The sequence below is a fragment of the Lepisma saccharinum genome, chromosome 30 (genome assembly GCF_977018435.1).
Source record: "Lepisma saccharinum chromosome 30, izLepSacc3.1, whole genome shotgun sequence".
In the NCBI taxonomy this organism is placed as follows: Eukaryota; Metazoa; Arthropoda; class Insecta; order Zygentoma; family Lepismatidae; genus Lepisma; species Lepisma saccharinum.
Window position 1 is genome coordinate 43906845 of NC_139258.1, and position 14427 is coordinate 43921271.

At 38.5% G+C, this 14427-nt stretch overlaps 1 protein-coding gene across 5 annotated transcripts in view; it reads right to left on the bottom strand.

Moving 5' to 3' along the window:
* The window catches only part of LOC145981815 (uncharacterized), a 239341-nt gene that overhangs the window by 139088 nt on the left and 85826 nt on the right, over positions 1-14427 (bottom strand). For 2 of the 5 annotated variants that reach the window (XM_083115246.1, XM_083115250.1), the window contains exon 1: positions 4195-4373. The exons of 2 other annotated variants lie outside the window; for them this stretch is intronic. The gene's annotated coding sequence lies outside the window, so the exon portion shown is untranslated. Of the gene's footprint in view, positions 1-3945; positions 4010-4194; positions 4374-14427 lie in introns of those variants that run through there. One more of the 5 variants, XM_083115249.1, reaches the window with a different exon arrangement.

The following is a 14427-nucleotide window of genomic DNA, read 5'->3' on the forward strand; positions in this document are numbered from 1 at the left end:
CTTCCCCATTTTCACTAAGTCATTACAATTAAGGTGGTGTAAAAAAACAATAAAAAAGTGTGGCATATATCAAAGCTTTACAATGTAACCTGTATACAACCTCAATTAGCCTATATCAATACAAATGAGAAACAACAGAAAATTAGGTCATGTACCTTTAGAAAATATGCAATAAGTTTAATGATTATATTTTTTAATTTATTGAAAATAGTACATATTACGGAAATTCAGAACTTGAATGGGGCCGGTGACCAACCATACACCTAAAAAAATATATACGCGGGCCATACTTTGGACTCAAATATCTCCATTATTTGAGTTTTCCACATGCTGGAACCAATTTTATATTACGGAAAACATCGAAATCTGTCTTTTAAAAGGTAACAGTTCCGAATGTTTTATGATTTTTTTTTTCAAATTTTCCTAGCAGGAAGACTAATAATCATAGAATTTTGGCAATCGTTGTGACAAGAAATTTGAACCTTCCTTAAAATAATGAGCACTATTTGGATTCGAAAAAGTTATTTATGTTGAAAAAAAAACTTCAAAATGACCTTACTCAATCACACATGCTTCCCACGGACAAGGTATTCTCCGGTTGACAAGCGACAGTAAGTATCGTAAACTAGTGGGAATTAATGTAGAAATAAATCGGAACCTTAGTAGAGTGCATTCAGGGTCTTCATTTTAATTCTAAGACAACCAAACCTGACATTCCTAACCTAACCACAAAAGCATATATTGACAAAATCTTAAGTAATCGCTAAAACTCTTCAGTATGTGTTAACAGACATAAATCGAAATCGAACCATATAAAAGTTGAATTTGTAGCATGATGAAATCGTAATAAAACAAAAGGAACTTGGGCTCATTTTCACCACTTTTCAGCATAATTTCATTCTACACACAAACAATACGTAAAATTACTATCGGCATGAAACCAACATTCCTAACCTAACAACGATGTGTGACCAGCGTACGTTTAATTCCTCTATTTCGCACCAGTTTTACAAAATAAATTTGTTCTACATGCACAAAACACGTGCATATTCGAACAATGACTTCACTGATACTGCACAAAATCACTAATTTCTCGGGTGTAACACATCTCTGCAATGTAAAAACTACGACGAGCAAATGAACTAGTTGATCAGGTTGCTTCTGAACGGGTCGCAAACGAAGGACTCAAATTCACAGGATGGGTTTTACGGGGGAGCGAAGTAGTGAGCCCTTTGTTTTTACTCGGCGTCCACACGCGTCCAGTGTGACGTCAACCACAGCCAGTTACATGAAATTCTGCTCTTCAAGCTTTATTGCAGATCCAAAACCAATGAACTGTCCGAACACCAACCTGGTCCGCTTCACGTATCAAAAGAGAACGGGTTCCGAACGGGTGTGTTCTTGAAGAAAGGAAATTTCCTCACCTCACACAAAGCTAAAGCAACATTTTTTCAGCAAGAAATTCTGAGGATGGCTGGTCCGTAGGTTTCGTCTTGAGTAGCTTGTTCTCTAAGAAAAAATCTCACGCCTCTCCAAATTCCGGTCTTGAACAGGCTCACAATAACGAGTCGCAAAATGAACGGATCCAAGAACCTAGATCAGAGAGTGAATAAATATAGAATTGAAATGCGAAGGAACCATAATTTTGTACATAACAGACTAGAAGTCATACTGACGAGAGGAACAAGTTTCTGAACTGAATCTTTTGGGGGGACTGGAATCACAAGAACCGAATTCGGAAGTGGAAATGAACCGTTCGTTCATTTTGTAACTGGTTCTCCTGCAACTCCAAAATGCACGTAAATTCCAGAAAATATGCAAAATTCCCTGACCAACCAAATTCCCTGACTTTTCCCTGTTTTCCAGGTTTTCCAGTCGCGTAGCAACCCTGAGTATGTTTATCCTGACACCAATTTTTTTTTCATCTTTTCCCAAGACTCATAAGGGTAAGACTACAGAATATGGGCTGCTTAGGAGGAACGTGGTTCATAATTTTTTGGTAATGTTTTGTAGTTAGTAATCGGGAAGTTTGAAGATGCGGAAAATCTTTTTTCTTCGAAAAAACTATATATACGTATCCAGGTTGGGCGCTCTTGAAAGGAAAGTGCCATGGTGGTGCACATTCCTGCACAAATCTAGTGAAAGCAAAAAATGCCTCTTAACCTGAATAATAATTTGTCATTGTATTTATGCTAATGAAACCTAAGCTAACCTTGTAGGTATTGCTCATTGAAATAATGAAAGTAACAGTGCATAAACAATATGGATGCAAATGAATAGAGTAATGCATTGCTTTTAGTAGTCTGAAAAACATTTTTCATTGTATTTATGCTATTGGAACCCAACCTAACCTTGTAAGCATTCCTCCTCTGAAATAATGAAAAACTGTCTGTGTGTGGGTGGAATCCGGAGTGACAAATCAACTCGAATTCAGTGAAACGAATGGTCTCACTTATCGTACAACACTTGAGCAACCTTATGTTCTGACAACACGGGAAAAAGCATTTTTATTTTAGGCTAGCTTGGCTTAGTTCTTAGCCCAAAGAATATTTTTTTTCCCTGTATTTATTCTAACGGAACCTAACAGGCCTAACAAACTCGTAGGCATTCCTCGCCTGACGTCAGAACACAAGGTAGCAAAACTCTTGTGCGGAGAAGAAGACCCCGAAACAAATGACAGCAACTGTGCGTAAACAATATGGAAGCGAACGAATGGAGAAATGCATTGCTTTTAGTAGAAGGAAGAAAATTTTGGTAACAGATATAGTGAAAACACATTTCTTCAAATTTACAGGAGAAATGACGGGGAAAGTACTTACGGAATTGAGTTCCTGTGGACTTTTGGAAGCTGGGAATAGCTTTTTCCATTCGTGCAACTTATTCGGCCGGTAAATAATGTCATTTTCGACATTCATGTATCTCCGTTGCTTGATAGCTCGTGCCACCATTACCGTCAACTACGTGAATCAAATGTTCCGTGCATTCAAATGTGTAACTCCCTGTTAGCGTAGCAACCATGTGGTAGTTTTACCAGATGACATGTGAGAGTTTTTTTTTCTATGTTTGCCTAACCTAACCTTCCGTGAATGGTTTGTGGATCAATTTTCACTTAAAAACCTTTTGTGAATAGTTTATGAGGCATTTTTCAGTTCATAAGTTTGGAAACACTGCACATCAGCTGACGATAGAAAACGTGAGTCAAGATTTGCCCGCCATATTGATTCTTTCAGTGAAAAAAATATATATATAATCCCAAGTTGAAAAATGTCCCGCTATGCATATAAGGTAAGTACAAATGTAAATAATTCGGAAATAAACAAGTTAAATGTGTTTTCACTATATCTACTGATACCAAAATTTTTTTTACAAATAATGGGCCTAAAAAACTATCGAGAAATTTGCAGATGCCAATGTTTTACGTAATATAAAAATGGTTGCAGCCTTAGGAAACACAAATAACGGAGATATTTGATCCCAAAGTATGGGGCACGTAGTAAAAAAAACCTGCAATTTCGGAGTATTTCCGCCGCTTTTTGTAGTAAAAACAGTTTGTATGCACATTAAAATAGCGAAAGAACACGTCGAAAAAGTATGAGGGTAAATATGCAATATAGCCCGAACACCTCTCACTCGTTTATTTCCTTAATTTTAGCACTGTATCAGTACCAAACCTAGAAATCCTAACATACCTACTCAAAATTATAGCTGCTGTTGTGTAACGTGTTATATTCACCCGCGTGAAGATTTCGCGCTAAAGTAACAGACGTACTTTACTTCACAATAACATACTGCCGTGAGCTAAAAATAACTAAAAAGGTTCATATACAACAAAATCTTCATAAAGCATGCAAATAATTCACTTTCTCAAGGGGGTTCAGACGGTCAAGGGAAACATTACTTTCACCAAGATTTAACATAAAAATAGTTTCAACAATTCTACAATACCTCTTCCTTCACTTTTTGAAACTTTCAAAAAAAAATCATTCAACATTCGAAACCGTTACCCAGGATCTAATATGTTTGACGGAAAATATGCAGGCGAGCATGATTTCGCGCAATGTGCACTACCACGCTATGTTGTTGCAGCACACAATGTGCCACTCACTCGTTGCACTTTACACAGTTAAATTCAATTCCCTAGAAATGCTAATCTACCACAAAATCTAAATTTATGATCGTTATGGATGTACTTACGGTAAATTTCGTTTCTGAGTGTGACCTGAGACACGTATACAGGAGTTAGTAAAAACTAGATGAAATTAAAAAATCTGATCACTTAATATAAACTTTCAATTTCCACGTGGTAAGTTTCTTTGTTCCGTTTTGTTCTGTGAGCAACTCACACATTACGCGCAAGGAAGATTATGGATAGGTCGACTTACAGCGCTGTAGCCAACTATTTGAACCATACCAGTGTAGCCAGATCAGATCTTTAAAAGTCGGCTTAATGGCCAGAAACAAAGAGAAAAAGAAAGGGAAAAAAGATAGTGAATTAGTCTTGCGAAGCATTTCAAATAACATTTTTGCTATAATATGGTATATGGTATGGCCGCGGTGGCTCAGTCGGTAACGCGTCTGACTACCATGCTAAAGGTCCCGGGTTCGAAACCCTGGGGGGTAAAGGCGGCCAGGGGCGCGATGCTGATCACATCACCCCCACTCACGACCGGATCAAGAAAGTGTGGGGCGTTAACCCCACACCCCCTATACACCTTCATGGCGTGGTGCTATGCACAGGGGAACACTTTACTTCACTTTATGGTATATAAATGCTTTAAAAGTTGATAACGTTTTATGTTTTCTGCATTGTAAGTGCCGGAAACTTCTCGGAAATCGTAAGCTTTCTTTTATTTCATAAATGCGGAAGCAATGGGTCTGGTCAAAGAAAGATGTTGTAGGTGGCAGCACCCCTGTGTGTGCTTTTGTTGGGCATTTGTTCTTGCATTAATACATGAGAAATTTCATGCTGAACGTGCTGCTATTACATTGAATTGCAAGTTTAATTTCATCTTAACCTCAGAAATTATGTCTGAATATGATAGATGATAGTGCTGTAAAACTAAGATTTTCGAAAAGACGATCGTCAATAGCAGAAAATAAAATAAAAGCCTCAAAATTTGCATAGCACTTGTTTACGTCACTTGCAATTTCTACAATGTAAGTGCTTCATTGTTGTTAATCCGGTAAAGAATAATACATAATAATTCTGAGCGACTGTACTTTTTTTCTATAGTTATTAGTGTGCGGGATTCTGACTTCGGGAAATGACTTCCCAACTTATCGGGATCCTGACGAGTCGGGAAATACCGAATAGTCATTTTAAAAAGACCCCGTTTTCTGTATTGTAAATCTGTCTAACGTATTGGAAATGGTAAGTTTTTGTACCAGAAATACAAAAACAATCACTTAAAGTGAAAGTGGGGTGTAGAACTCGAAATTTTCCGACTTTGTCTGGAAATTGCGATTCTTTTTCCCCGTCCCGACCGAAAAAATTCTGTCCCGCACACCCCTAGTTATTATTAATAGCATACTCATTCTTTCACGTGATATCCTACGTTTCCACTTGTCTAGTAAACATGGTCCTCTGTTTTATGGGGGCTATTCACCGGATGTTTAAATTTTCGTTCGTGTTCGGCGCACGCGGGGATGCTACTTCCGTTTTTGAAAAAATAACATGGATTTCAAAGGTGTGAGGGCAATGTCTCACAGAGAAGGCGACAATCCTTGCAGGACTGTTGGTTTGAGCACGAGATTGGGAACAAATATTCTTTCTCGGGTATTTATGCATAGTTTTCGGACAAATCCGATACGGAAAAATCAGTGGATTCAGGCAGTAAAGCGAAAAGACTGGACACAAACACAAGGAAATAGACTCTATAGTCGACACTACATCACTGGAGTAAATCAAATGAATAATTAATTTACGCGGTGGCTCAGTCGGTAACGAGTCTGACTACCATGCTAAAGGTCCCGGGTTCGAATCCGGGAACTTTTCTAACGATGGAAGCGGCCCCGGCGCCCACCCAGCGTCGAATAATATTGGGTACCTGGGGGAAACCTTGGGGGGTAAAGGCGGTCAGGGGCGTGATGCTGATCACATCACCCCCACTCACGACCGGATCAAGAAAGTGTGGGGCGTTACCCCCACACCCCCTATACGCCTTCATGGCGTGGTGCTAAGCACAGGGGAGCACTTTACCTTTTTCATTAATTTACGTGTTTTGACTACGATATTTAAAAATTGGAACTGTTTGTAATCATTCAGAATGGACATTTCCACTCAATTTTTTTACAACAATTTTAAAAACTACACCCTGGAAAAATTACCCCTGCAAGTTCTCGCGTTTCTCTGCGTCCAGTTTAAGGCAGAAACGAGACTTCCAAAGTTGCGAGGTTAGCGTTGCGCTGAAAACACGCCGCCGCCATGTTAATACGTCATGCCTTAGAGAGAGCTCGTTTGTCGTCTGCTTTGAGCGTCCAGTTTACTGCGGCTAGCCCGCTGTGAGCGAACATGTGCAGCAGTTTTACAAATCTGTACAGATTTAAATAATGGAAGAAGGAGCGATAGTGGAAAGGAAAGCTATGCTTTGTAATGATCATTCTTCCATGAAATATCCCTGCTGCTCACGTGGAAGATAAATGAAAGGGTTCTGCTTCGTGCGTGTTCTCAAGTCTTGCGAAAAATATTGCTTGTAAAATTGGTTGCTGACCAAACTTTCAAAAATATATATTTTTTAAATTTATATTTATCGAAATTTACCGTAACCTATGTAGTGCAAAATAAGAATTTTCACATTCTTCACTTTATTTATAAAGCCTATTTTACTTTCTTTTCCATAAAGCAATTTCAGTTTATTTCATTTCTGTTGCACAAATTATGATCAAATATTCTTGGGCAATTAAGAGAAAATACACTGAGAAGATTACATCAGTTGCACAGTACATATTAATACTTAGTTTATGTATAATTATTACAAGGAAATAATGTGTATAACCAAGGGCGTATTTAAGGGGGGGTTCAACGGGTCCACCCCCCTTTAGTTCAGTAAAATTGCCAGAGTTACCTCTTCATCCGCTTGTTCATAAAAAATTCTTCGGACTTATTTTATTCTCTGAAATTAGAGACGTAAGACGGGATACGGATAGGAATTAAATTACGTAATTCCACAGGTGGGACTGCAGACCAAATGTCTGCAATTTCCTGATAGTTTCGGAATTTCTGCGATAAGAAACTGCATTGAGACTGTCAAATCAGTTATTCCCCCCCCCACCTCAGTCATCTTAAAGATATTTGGTTTTTAAAAACGCAGTCACACAAGATGAACAGAAAAGTATCAATACTAGTGTGACTTCGTGACTACATACACACAACTTTGTCGGGTCCAGCACCCCCTGCTCCCCAACAAGCTTCCGGCTAGCGGTGTCCTGGATTTTCACTTACGAAATAAAGCAACCCTAATCATAACAAAAGTTGATCCATCCGTACCCCCCCCCCCAAGCGAACTTTATATACGCCCATGTGCATAACAATATCCCATACTGAAATGGTACGATATATTTTGAATTTTGAACTGCGAAAAAAGCCGCCTCATCTCGTTACCCCGAACGCATTAATTGGTTTGTTCATAACTTCACCACTAAGGATCCTATCGAGACGAGACATGGCAGCCTTGGTCTCGTTCTCGTTGAGAGTTGTAAATGTCTGTCTCGTGTTTATTTGTAAATGTCTCATTGACAGTCTCATCTCAATTTATAAACATCCGTCTCGGTTTGGGAGGGCAATTCTCGTTCTCGTCTCAAGTCTAGAAAAATATAGAATTAACAACGTATGCAGAGTCTTATCATTATAAATACAAAAAAACTTTCTTAATATTTTTTTATTATTATTATTATTTTTTGACTCCTCGTTTCGACGGTACAGCCCTCGAAAACTGAATATTATCCTGCTTATATATGCAAACCAAACTGCAGATTCAGAATTACCAGGAATGAACTGGCGTTGTAATTATTATACACATAATTCATGATTTATCTGAGGAAGTCGCATGTTCCAGGTTTGACTCTCGACCTGGGCATGACTGTTTCCTTGTGAGTGACATTTCATTGAACTGGAAATTGTTACATGGTATGACAATATCTGTCATAACTGTGACAATTGTAAAGTAAATTAGGCAGATTGTGCCGAAATTGCCGATAGATGGCATTTGAGTGTTAAATTTAACTTGAACTGAAGATTAATACAAAGAGTTGTCAATAGATGGCATCAATGTACTCTAAGTCAAAATTAACACGAATGTTTGTATAAGCGATAAAAATATAAGATTGGATTGTGTATACAACAAAAAATAATATTTTTTAAATTAGATTAGCCTATATACATTTACAAAGTTATCGCAATTAGTAACTTGCGTTTTGGCATTGCAACAAAGGAAACTTTCGTCAACGCCGGAAGACGGCGCAATAAAAGTGAACTGGTCTGAGGAACGGGTCATCGAACCCGTTCCTGGTGCATAAGCATAGTTTGTCTATGGGTGGGATGGAGATAGGAGGAATCGACTCGAGGGAACAGTTCGTGGACTCGGTCCGGGAGAAAGAAGAAGCTTTGGTGAATGTAAAAGAAATTGTGATAAGTTTCAATGGAAATCTAACCTAATTGGAGCTGATAGGTGAATCCATTTGCCTTAAATTGTTTGTGAAGGACTGTTCTTCAAAAACTCCGTTGAGCAGTTACTGTCCATGGTGTCTATGAATGGATATTTGAAGTTAAAGGTCATGGAAATTTCCCCCGATGTCAGCTGTCCTGTAAGTAATAATCTGCCGTCTTTTCTTGCATCGCAGTTATATGAACCGGAAGGATCGTAAACTACACAAGAGTTCTTTCGCACATAAATTAATGCTAGCATCCGAGTGTCAAAATTATGGCCATAATTCGTGTGTTATCGTGGTGTTTAGTTTCGGCGGGTAAATTGGCGTCCTAGGCAGCCATGTTGAACAAAAGGTAATAATAACCGTTGAAGGATTTATTATCAGTCGTAAAGATTGTTATTGGTCTCGGACGTTTGTCTTTACGGAAAAACTTTTGATGTATGATTCAGTTTTGATATCTATTTGAGAATACAATGCCAGTACATGAAACCTTTGTAATATTCTGGTAGGAAGTGTAGTATTGTGTACTTGGCACATGGTAAATGAGAAGAATACGTATTGTCAAATACAAGTTTGTTTACGTTCTTGTGAAAATAAATAGTTATCGTCGAACCAATATTTCTGACTCCGAATCAAAGATTTGTATCCATGCATGCTTTAGTGTAATTTAATTAATATCATGTTAATCATAATATTTCTTTCAGGATGGGAAGGTTTATCAAGCTCTGGTCTCCCAAGGCAATAAGCCGAACTTCCATTTCAGTAAAAGTTTTTGTTTTATGATCGAGTCTGCAGTTCTGGGTTGGGGTGTACTGAAAACTAGCATATTCTTCCCCCCCCCCCCCCCCGGTTAAGTGAAACAGTTGAACGTAGTTGAGTTTACGAATTTAATTTATCAGCATAGATTAGATGTTTTGTTTTTCCTTCTAAAAGTCTGCGGGAATATAAATTAAAGGTAAGGGCTAGGAGTGAGCTAAATTCATTAGCCGGACTGATCCTTTTTGCCGGTTGGTCAACCTTTGTTTTATTTTTGGACGTTAATTTTTTTTTTTGTTGTAACTTGGAAATAATAAAGGTATAATCTCTCGAGAGCAATCACAATGCTGCGTCACCGTGCGTTGCTGGACGGGATGGTCCAATACCTAGTCTCGTCATAATGGGAGGATGTTTGCTCGAGACTTTGGGGACAGCTAAGGGGATGCTTCTATTGTTAATGTTAGTGTTGCTCACGAGACGAGACATTTTCAGTCTCGTCTCATAAAAGGAGATGGGACAAGTGAATGTTTTCGAAATGAGATGGGACAGTAGAAAAAGTTCGTCTCGTATCGTGGCAGGTTTGGTGATACTTAGATTATGCTTGTTGATGGTGGTGGTAGTGTGTGTGTGGGGGGCATGAACTCCTGCACCCCAACTTCGAATACTGTTTGTAGTCATTCATCTTTATTGTAGCGATTAGCAAAAAGTGGGAAGAAATGTGATGTTAGAGATGATACATAATAAATTAACCATGCGTTCTCATCGTTGCGGTTAAACAAAGTGAACGGAAAAGCGACGTAAATGTAGGCTAAGTACAAAAATTTGGAATATATATATTAACTGAAGAAAACTGTCATTTACTGAAGGAAATTTAAAAACTCACCGTACCTTTTTATGCCGTATCACCTCTCATATTGCAGAAATTGGCGTGTAAACCAGTGTGTTCTAAAAGTATTATCTTAAAATTTGTGAAGAAAATATTATGACGAAAATAATTGTAATTCCAGAAAAGGCATTCCTATAACATTAAGTTCTTGCCAGTCAGAACCAACCTATGTATTCGCAATGAACAAGGCTGTTCACGTGTTCAGCCATTGACTGTTACAAGTTTTGCTCTGTCACCCTAATGGGAAAACCCTCTACCGAGTGGCTGAATTATAGTAAATACTGCTATACTGCTAGAGCATAATTCATCTCCAAGAAATGGAGCACAGATTTTTGCACTGGAAGTTACAAGATACTTGTTTACACAGTAACAAGTGAATTTGCTTTCGCTTCCGCGGCTCATGCTAAGTTGACGGGACGAGCAGAAGCCTCGCCTGCACGCATTTCTAAGTGATGACGTCAGAGGACCTCCTGGCTGTGGAGAGGACGTTTTCAAATCCGTGACGTAGGAGGTGAATTTCAGCGGTGTTTGCAGGCGTGTTTTGGGCCTCTCCCATGGCGCAGTGGTAGTGTCATTACCTCGTAATCGAGGGGTCCCGGGTTCGATACCCGGTGGAGGCACAAGTGGTTCCGATCCCACTTTAAACTGTAGGTCCAGTCCCGATTAGCCTTACTGTGCATAAAGTGGACTTAAAACACCAACTCAAATACGATTTGATTTGATTTGATTTTAAAATTTTGGGTGCGTCAGCACTAAGGCTATTTTGCACCCGTCACACTATACGGGGTCCAGCCCCTTATCTTTACACATAACAACTCTATCGTTGCAGAACTAAAATCATAAAATATTAAAATGTTCTGACTTTCGTTAAAAGCTGAGGCTGCAAAGAACACTCAGCACACATAAGGACAAAAGAACAAGACAATACAAACAAAATTATACTGGCCATAGGGCCAGTCGCCAGAGCCTCGTTAGTCTTCAGTCCAGGGTGTACTAACGTGGAAGTGAGGTTCACATTTGGGTGTACTACGTGGAAGATCACCCCTTACACCCCTAACTCAAATACGAATACAAGCAGGCGTGTTTCTCGAGAACCGAAACAAATATCGCCGAGATATATTGCTCATCTCATGTTTGTGTCATTATCTGTAAAATTAATGGATTTAAAACGTTTTTCATGTCAAAGTGGAAATGTCCATTGCAAACATTATAATTTTAAGTTAATTTGATGTAATCAATGTAAACTTTATTAGTAAAATTTTTACTAACTTCTAAATTATTTTCTTGGACGACACTTGCGAAAGTAAATACAAAATACAATAACTGTGCATTTCAGTATTGTAACTGATGTGCTGGATATGCACTCGGCTTGTAGATCGAATAGCATTAATAAATAAAATAATAATAAATCTCGAATAGAATTTGTTTATATAATTAGTTTAGTAATTATTTATTGTATAATAACGTTTATAACAGTTGTAATTATTATTATTATTTCTACTTTCATTACTGGCTTTTACCCTCTACAAAAATTTCTCACGACGCTCTCTCTAAGCCATATGATAAAATTAAAGGGGTATGTGTTTGATTACACGATGTCGAAAATTCTACATTTTACTGTTGCGAAATTGAAGTATTTCAATGTTTATAATTTATGTAAGCTTTATTTCAACCTGCAGAAGTCTTAACACGAAACCATAGGCGCCGACTCCATGGGGCTTAGGGGGGCTCAAGCCCCCCAATGTTAATGATGTGGGGGCAGAGCCCCCCAAATAATTTTGCTTAAGAGGATCTAATTTATTATTTTTCTTCTCTTGTAAAGTTTACTCTGAATTGTGCCACATGAACTTAACTTTAAATACACATTGAAATGTTCTAGACCATCAACTTTGGGGGAGCTGAGACCGCTAAACCATCAACTTTGGGGGGGGGGGGGTGGCTATGACCGGAGACAGCAAAACACATGACTTATTACTATATACTAAGTATATAATTATTATTCACTATTATACATATATTAATCAGAGACATAATGAATTTAGCCAACGACTTGTTAAAGACTGTTTGGGAATCCCCTAAAAGAATGCAAATAATTTGAATTTGAATTTGATTTTAAAATTGTGGGAGCGTCAGCACTTAGGCTATTTTGCTCCCGTCACATTATACGGGGGCCAGCCCCTTATCATCAAAAAGAACAACTCTAACGTTGCATAATTAAAAATCTTAAAATGTTCTGACTTCTGTTAAAAGCTGAGGCTGTAAACGGGCACTCAGCACACATAAGGACAACAGGACAATACAAACAAAATTATACTGGCCATGGGGCCAGTCGCCAGAGCCTCGTTAGTCTTCAGTCCAGGGTGTACTAACATGTAAGTGAGGTTGACATTTGGGTGTACTACGTGGAAGGTCACCCCTTACACCTCAATGCAAATAATTTAGGAATATTATTGATGTGAATGAGAAGGCTGGCCATACTGGACTGCGACCACTTTGACCTCGTCGGTGGACGTTGAGAGCCTCCAGTATGCAACAAAACTTAAGGAACTATGAAAACCTTCTCAATTATCTTGAGAAACTTTCTGAAGAAGATTCTACTGACGCAGCATTAAAATGTGCTGGACAATGCTTCACTTCAAGACATTTTTCTTTCTCTCCCTCTACTGCCATGTGATGGGTCCAATAGAAGAGGTAAACTGTAAGATTCAGTCTCCACGCATTGGTGCTACAGAAGTGGAATAAAAACTAAAATACTTGACTGACATCTTTCAAGAAAAGCGAATGTGTTTTGAGCAGTTCTCGCTGAAATGCACAGAGGGAAAACCGAGCCTCGTTGATGAGCCAGAATTGCCCCGGCAACGTCACGTCCCTAAGAGACTTGAAAATCCTGATGCTACCAAACATCATAATTTCTACACTCCAAAATAGTATTATAAATCAATATACACTGACGTGTGTGACACAGCAAAATCATGTGTTAAACAAGGACATGAATCTACACGACTACAAAAAGTAAAAGCCGTAGAGAAAGAATGCATCTCAGCTGTGAACCGATACATTACAAACTTTCAGCAAACGCGAGAATTCTTTAGCCAAGATTTGGATGCCGATAGGCTGGGCCAGTGACGACAGCCACAGCCGAAAGGTCATTCAGTACTATTAGCCGAGTAAAGACATATTCGAGATATACAATGAGGCAGAAGAGACTAAACAGTTTGGCTGTACTCCACATACATCAAACTGTGCTTGATAATTTGGACCTGAGACCCCTCGTTAATGAGTTCATAAAAAAATAACCCACTGCGTAGACCAACTTTTGCTTTATTTTTAAATCGTGTTCATATGTTTTTGTTGTGTATGTCACTTTATATCTTAGTGTGCATGCTATTTTTTTATTATTGCAAAATTAAATTTAAAAAGTAAAATATTGTAGCAAGAACAAAAAAGTAAAACTATTTTCCTGAGATTTGTGTTAGCATTTATGTAGATAATTAAATAAAACTGTTAAATATTCGTTATTTTATGGGTTATTTGCAACCCATCACATGTCTGTTGCGGACATTAAAACATACCCATGCCCTCGCCGGGACTCGAACACGAGACCTCTGGATCAAAGCGAGTTTAGTCGACCACCTAACACGCTTTTTTTTTTTATTTAAAGGAAAGCCCCCTAAGCGGAAGCTTCCCCCATCACATTCACTCATATCATTTCATTCACATTTCTATTTCAGGACTTTTTCAGGACAGACAATCACAAATACCCATGCCTTACCCGGGACTCGAACCCGGAACCCCTGGCGTTGTAGCGCGCTCTGCTAACCACTTCGCCACGGAGGTCGACACACGCTCGGCTACCGAGGCCGGTATAAAACTGTTAGGTTGGCCTCTTAATATAAATACATACTTCCAATAAAAATGATAATTGTTAACTAAAAAATTGCCCAAACCGGAAGTTCTTTCCCCGCCATCTATAATCGAATTGTCTCATTAATTATGTTTTGTTTACTCAGGAATAATACACATTTATCGAGAAGATCGGCCAACTGGAGATCAGATTTGGTCTATGTTTCGAAGATGATATTAGTGCACACCTCTGCTTTGTTGTATAAAGCTAACTGTTGTTTTACAGATCAGGGATC